Here is a 7,882-nt window from a genome sequence, read left to right on the forward strand (position 1 = left end):
GAAAAGATAATTGTTCTTAAAACCCTGTTTATTTTCTGCAACCTACAAAAAACTTTTCCTGTTTGGAGAATTTCATCAATATCTTTTTTCCACCTCTGAAATTCTTTGCCTTACAAGTCAAAGATAAGTAATACATTCACATAAATTTATCAAAAAGAATAAATGTCCCCAGCATCTAGTTTGACAATATTTTTCATGACATATATATCCTTCTGTAAATACATACCTTTTGTAGATATATACCTTTTGTCTTAAAGAAATTATACCTTACAAAAGGGTATAATTCCTTTAAGATGAAAATCAGATTCAACTTCTCTGTGCTTTTTAAGGGCAAATATAAGTGAGCAAATAAATCTGTGTGGAACATTTAAAAAGTGTACGTATAAATGACTTTCAAATAAACTTTAGAACACTCTCCATGCTGGGAAGAAAATTTTAGAGAAAGGATAACCCCTGCGTTTCTTTCCCTTAGAAGTATGTAATCAAAAGCTGAAGTCTCTTCTTCCCTCGACTGTGACATAGCATGTCCCTCATAGCCAGCTGAGCAGATAAAAATTCCAGACAATGCTTAGCAATTTCCTGCTTCTCCGTTCATGCACAGTATATTAGCAGTATGTTTTGCCCTCTTTATTTAGTATCTTGCTGAATTAAATTATCAAGTTTTTAAGCACAAGCCCAGCCTGCTTTCTGTATGATGCCTGCATCAGGTCATCCTTCTGAACTTCCTAAATAGCCCAGAATGTTCTTCAAATGTACCCCTGGCTCATCATCCAAATTCAGAGAATCAAATTGCCAGCACCTTGGAGCACCTGTTGTGGTAACGTGAGTGCCTGAACACCAGACAAAATGAGGCTTCCAATCACTGTTGCAGATCTTGTTAAAATCCTAGCTCTGTCCTCAGCTTAGGTATATTCTCTGACCTGTTCATTAAGGCCTAAGTATACAGTCTGGTATATGACAGGAAGGACCTTCCTCTTTTCCCCTTGTATATTCTAAAACTACACAAACAGAAAGCCCCCCAACCTCCTCACTACCACCACACACAGATTCCCACAGTGGACTATTTAAAAAATTACAGTACTTGGTAGATGTATATTCTCACTTGCTTTCATTATTGAAAAATAAAGAAAATAAATGAACTAAACATTCAACTCAAGGAATTACAAAAGGAAGAAAGCCTCCCCTGCTCCCAACAAAAAAGTTAGAAAAAAAAAGTAAAAGTAGAAGAAAATGGATCAGAAAATAGAAAAATAGTGACATTAATAAATAAGTACAAAAATAAAATCTTTATTAACAAGTTCATAAAAGCAACAAGTCTATGTTCTCTATCCAATTGAGAGAATACATTTAAACATTATAAATCACAAATAGCAGATGAAGAGGAAGGTACGTTACTAACATTTTTGAAAAGCTCAATGAAATTAGTGATTTTTTTGGGAAAAATATGTAAATAAGCCAACCCAACCCTAATAACAATAATTGAAAAAGTTATCAAAGAATAATCTCTGGAAAGACTCAGATAATTCTATAGCATTTTAATTTTTTTGGGGGGGGATGGAGTCTTGCTCTGTTCCCCAGGCTAGAGTACAATGGCATGATCTCAGCTCACTGCAACCTCTGCCTCCTGAGTTCAAGCGATTCTCCTGCCTCAGCCTTCCTAGTAGCTGGGATTATAGGTGTATGCCAGCATGCCTGGCTGATTTTTGTATTTTTAGTAGAGATGGGGTTTCACCATCTTGGCCAGGCTGGCCTTGAACTCCTGACCTCGTGATCCACCTGCGTTGGGCTCCCAAAGTACTGGGATTACAGGTGTGAGCCACCACGCCCAGCCAGCATTTTAATATTTAAAAAGCATTTACATGTGTACATTCATCATACATGTGTATGATGAATTCTAACTTTTCCATTTGGGATATAGAGAAACAGGAAGCAAAAGGGGGAAATCACTCTGTTTTCATCACCTAAATGCAGTTGAGTTTGTTGTCATTTCCTTTCAATTTTTACTGTTTTAAATGCTTTACATATTTGTGATTATGTAATATATTCAGTGATGAACATAAGCCGTTATGCTACTTGACATTTTAATGTAATAAAAACTTGTCATTTTATTATAAACCTTTCATAAGAATGATTTATATCTATACATTGTTTAAGAAAGTATGTGGAACCTGACAGAAGAATTGGAAAGTTTACGTGACATACAGAAGGTGCTTGGTGCAATGTCCGGACCACAGTAGTGCTGGACAAATGGCAGCTGCTATTCCTGTGGTGTCTAAGGGCTCCTCCTTTTGCATAGATCCTTGATTTAATTTGGAATGGATATTACTATCTCAGAAAGTTCTGTTGCAGGGTGGAGAGGGGGAACAGACAAACCTCTTCCGTAAAAGGAGCACTCTGGATGCCTCCTGAAGAAAAACCAAGAATATATTTCTGCTCCTCAGGAGAATCTTTTCGCCGAGTTGGCATCTAGGCTGAGCAGGATTCACCAAATTGGGACCTAGAGTGGGAGAGAAGAGAGGTGTCCTGTGTCAACACTCAGAGACCAGCACAGGGCAAGGATCCGGAGTGGACCTCAAGTAGTAGCAGTAAACTTCGATTTGGGTTAGGGTCCTTCCTACAAGGCATTTGGCCTACACAGCATGGAAATAGAAGGTGATTACTCTGAAATCAACGGTAAAAAGAACAGAAAGACCTTCAGCCTCCGCCTCACATTTCTCTACCGGTTGCTGCTTTCTCCTCTATGTGCTTTCACTAGCTCGGCTTCCATTTCCTCTTTGCAGTTTGTTTTCGTGGTGCTGTTGTCCTTTTTTAACCACTTTTTCCCTTTCCCCCCTAATTTCTCTTTACTTCCCTGTGCTCATAGCGTTTATCCGCATCCCTCCCTTATTCTTAGCTGCTTTTCCCCCTACCTCTCCACCTTCCCATTTGGGCCTCATCCTACTGTTTCCCCACAACTGCTGCTATTACTAAATGCTTCAGATGTAAATGATTCTCTCCTCAGTCTAGTACCTGCTTTTGGCCAGTACTTTTTCACTGTTACACTTAATGTCGACCCTCTTCATGTGTTTTTCATTTTACTCGAAGAACTAGTCTCTGAGGAGTCTGCTAAAAGCTATTATAGTTGACTTTCAGTAGATTACCTACAAATTCTATCCAAATAAAATTTTGAAGTGCTATCCTCTAACTTCAGGTGATCAAGAATATATTTAAAAATTTTAACCTAAATCTTCAAATTTGTTAGCAGAAAACCCGTTCTTCATAGAAAAATTTAATTGGAAGGCACTTCACGAACGAAAGTGAAGCTGTCACGCCTGTAATCCCAGCACTTTGGGAGGCCGAGGCGGGTGGATCACGAGATTGGGACCGTCCTGGTCACCATGGTGAAACCCCGTCTCTACTAAAAATGCAAAAAATTAGCTGGGCACGGTGGCACGTGCCTGTAATCCCAGCAACTCAGGAGGCTGAGGCAGGAGAATTGCCTGAACCCAGGAGGCGGAGGTTGCGGTGAGCCGAGATCGCGCCATTGCACTCCAGCCTGGGTAACAAGAGCGAAACTCCATCTCAAAAAAAAAAAAAAAAAGAAAGAAAGTGAGGCTGTTTGGGTGGCAAAGCACCCAGAGCCCCTGAAGCCCCACTAAGAAATCCTTAGGGCACACAAGTTAAATGCGTGAATGAAGGGGGGCAATACAAGGCAACAGAGGCTGTGTGGCAGTGAGGACCATGTCCAGCTGGAGCGTAGTGAGAATCAGCTCATCTTCTGTTGCCATGTGGGAATGTGGGGTCTAGGAGTCACTTCATGTATTTTTGTAACAGTATCTGGAAAGTTAGATTTTATGTGAAATCTCCAGATTCTTAAATAATGACAATAGTTTTACATATTTTTTAAACACTGCATTGGGCAGGGAAATGCCTGTGCAGGCCAAATACAGCCCAGTTGGTCTGTTTGCCATTTTTAAGATGTGAAAGGTCACAGGAAGTTTGCACAATAAATCTTCTTTTACCCTTACAGAACCAATGACTTTTGTATGTCACAGTGCTTTTAGGGTAAGTAAGTAAAAGGCTATTGTATTTTATCAAGTTAAAAAAAGGGGGCTTTTTTTCATGTAGATCAGATATTAATTCTAATTTCACACTCTACACAAGATTATTCCTCCAACTCTAAAGAAATAGAAGAGGAGAAAAAGGGAAGGGGAACGAGAACAGTAGTAAAACCTCCAGTATATGTCTAACAGAATGTTTAGATTTCCTGAGCCACGTGCTTTAGAGAAAAGTTTCAGAGTGTGGAATAAGCCCCTGCACAGTCCCAGTTCATCATCAGGTAGTATGCCTAATGGCAGAGAATCAGAAAGCCTTGTTTAGCAAGCTTCCAGGTGCTTGCCCGTTTCAGCCTTCCTTTTCCTGGGACAGAGTCTTGCTGTGTTGTTCATGTGGGAGTGCAATGGTGCAATTATAGCTCACTGCAGCCTTGAACTCCTGAGCTCAGGCAGTCCTCCTACCACACCCTCCTGAGTAGCCTGAACTATGGGCATGCACCACTATGTCCAGCTAATTTTTAAATTTTTTGTATGCTGTATGTAATTCTTTGTTTTATGTAATTTTTCTATGTTGCCCAGGCTGATCTTGAACTCCTGGTCTCAAGTGATTCCCCCTGGGATTACAGGCATGAGCCACCATGCCTGGCTGTATTTTTTAAGTGACTACTGAAATTTCAATAGTGATTGCAGAGTTCCCTATATCACTGCGTTGATGGCATCTTTTTCTAGTCGTGCTGTTTTGATGTTCCACAGGAATGAGCATAGATGAACAATGTTGTACCACGCTTGACATCACCAGGGCTTCTTTCCATTGTGGATTTGCTGATGTATAATGAGGAGTGGGCTCTGCTGGAAAGCTTTTCCATATATATCACATTTGCAGGGCGTTTCTCCAGTGTGGGTTCTTTGGTGTCCCAGAAGATGTGAGCTGTTACTGAAAGCTTTCCCACACACATCACACTTATAGGGCTTCTTTCCACCATGGATTCGCTGGTGTCCAGCAAGAGCTGAACTGTATCTGAAGGCCTTTCCATGCTTGTCACATTCACATGGTTTCTTTCCACTGTGGATTTTCTGGTGATAGAAGAGGCCCGAGCACTAGTCTCACATTCACTATACTGCTATGGCTTCTCTACAGTATGAACTCTGACGTTGTATTAGACATGAGCTCAGAGAGGATTTCCCACAATCATTACACTGGTATGGTTTCTCTCCCATGTAAGTTCTCTGGTGTCTCTCTGGTAAATTATCTGAACTGTAGTGAAAAGCTTTCCCACACTCATTACATTGGAAAGGTTTCTCTCCTGTATGGGTCCTTCAGTGTTGAATAAGACGTGAGCTGTAATAAAAGGCCTTTTCACACTCATCACAATGACAGGGTTTTATTTGGCTATGTATTCTCTGATGGTCAGTAAGTTGTGAGCTCTCAGTAAAAGTTCTGCTACATACATTACATGAATGGGGTATCTTACCAGTACAGATTCTTTTATGTCTAATGAGGCTTGAGTTTTGAATGAATGTTTTCCCACATTCATCACACTTATATTTTCTCTCATTTGATGTATTTCTCTGATATATTTCTTTTTGTTTGTTTCTGAGATGGAGTCTTGCTCTGTCGCCCAGGTTGGAATGCAGTGGTGTGGTCTTGGCTCACTGCAACCTCCACCTTCCAGGTTCAAGTGATTTTCCTCTCAGCTTCCTGAGTAGCTGGGATTACAGACATGTACGACCATGGCTGGCTAATGTTTATATTTTTAGCAGAGATGAGGTTTCACCATATTGCCCAGGCTGGTCTCCAACTCTTGACCTCAGGTGATCTGCCTGTCTTGACCCAGAGGGGTGGGATTACAGGCATGCCACTGCACCCAGCTCTCTGATATATTTCTGTCCATCCTTCATGTTCTTCGGTTTCTCCACATTCAGAAACCTTTCCACTGGTTTTGCCAGGTAACTTTTCCTGGGAATCCACATCTACAGTAAGTTCCTGCTCTTGAGCGAGTTCTACTTTATTGATTCTGATAATATCATCTGAAATGAAAAGCAGAAGATTCAGACGTCACTGGGGTACACAGGAACTAAAATACATACACTAGAAGTAAATGGCTTAAATACACCAACAAAATGGTTTTAAAACATTTGAGGGGGAAATTGGGAGATGGCAATAGAAGAGAGAATGGACTGGACTTCAAGGGCATGATTGAAGAAAATAATGGAGAAAAATAGGGAGAATGATAATCATGATCCAAAGAACAAGCAGAGTAAACAACAGAAGAGATCAAACGTGAGAGTAGGTTCTCCAGGGAAGGCCCAAAGTTAAATGGAGAAAAATAGGGAGAATGATAATCATGATCCAAAGAACAAGCAGAGTAAACAACAGAAGAGATCAAACGTGAAAGTAGGTTCTCCAGGGAAGGCCCAAAGTTGAATAGAGAAAAATAAAAAGAGAGAAAGGAAGTCAACAGGGACAGGTACCCCATAAGTGCCATGAAATAGTTCTCTGCAGGTTGCCCTGAAGGCCTCTGGGAATACTGAAAAAATGAGGAAATCAGAGCACAGGGAAGTGTCTCATTTCCCATGTGCAGAACAAAAAGATTAGGCCTGACACCTTGGACAAAACGAGGTTTATCACTGGGGATAGAACAGAGATTGCTTTGGTCCCTAAAGACCTCACTACTTTTCCTGTAGAGAACACTGGGGATCTGTCAAGCGTGAAGCTGTACTCTGTGGGTCATTTCAGACTTACCAGGCTAACAGCTACTAATAGAGAGAAGGTTCTTTAACAGACCCTCAACTTCCATCTGTCTTTACCCAGGGGAACCATGTCCCTAAAATTCCTCCGCCTATCTTTCCTACAGAGGTTCCTTTGAGTAGGGTCTCAACACCCTCAATTTCTCCAGGGCAGGAGATGTGGCCATATCCTCAGTAATCTACAGTTTTTGAAAACATGAGATTTTCATACCCAAGGGATGTTTTTCTGAACTTAATCCCATTTTTAGGACCCAGAGTAAAGGGCAGAATTTGTAACTACATAGGAAGAACACAGGGAAAAGCAGTGCTTTGAGTGGATAAGGAACATTAAATGGAGAAAAAAAAAAAGAGAGAAAAGACAATCATGACAGTTGAAACACTAGGACACATTGTAATGGAACAGAAGGAGTTAATTACGTTTACAAGTCATGGACAGATTTTATGTTGTCTTTATTTCCTTATCATTGGGAGCATTCCGAGCTCAGAATTTTCCCAATGCAAAAAAAAAAAAAAAAAACGGCTCTGAAGAGTCGGATCTGAGAACCTGGCTAGTTCCCTGATCCAACTTTTGGTAAACACCTCAAGGATGTTAGTTACATGATGAAGACGTGGACAGTGTCCTGACTTGACCCTTCTTTGTTTTAAAAAGTATAAAAGATTGTTTAGCAGAAGCCGAGCTGAGCTTCGGTGGTGACTTGGTCTGTACTTGCGAAAACCCGTTCTGCTTCATTGCCGGTGTTGAAGCCTGTGAGCATCTCTAGGTATACTTGTAAATAAACTCTTTTTCTTTCCTTGTAAATAAACTCTCTTTCTTTTCTCTATATATCTCGGCTGGTGTTTTTCTTCCCACGAATCTGCCTGAAAAGATTAGAAAATCCAAGCTTGGTACTGAGCAGTGCTCACACACACATACAAGTCACAGCTAACTCTAGGCAGAGGCAATGGGATTCACGGTGCTAAAATGTATTCATTCAAGAGACTTTGATGAGAGAAGAGAAGAAGCCATGGTCAGACAGTGGATTCAGATCTTCGAGAGTGTGGATGAGGAACAAAGTTCACTAGCAACCTGTCTGAGAAAAGTGACTCTCATCTGACTTGGA

This window comes from Callithrix jacchus, chromosome 4, assembly GCF_049354715.1.
Source record: "Callithrix jacchus isolate 240 chromosome 4, calJac240_pri, whole genome shotgun sequence".
Lineage (NCBI taxonomy): Eukaryota > Metazoa > Chordata > Mammalia > Primates > Cebidae > Callithrix > Callithrix jacchus.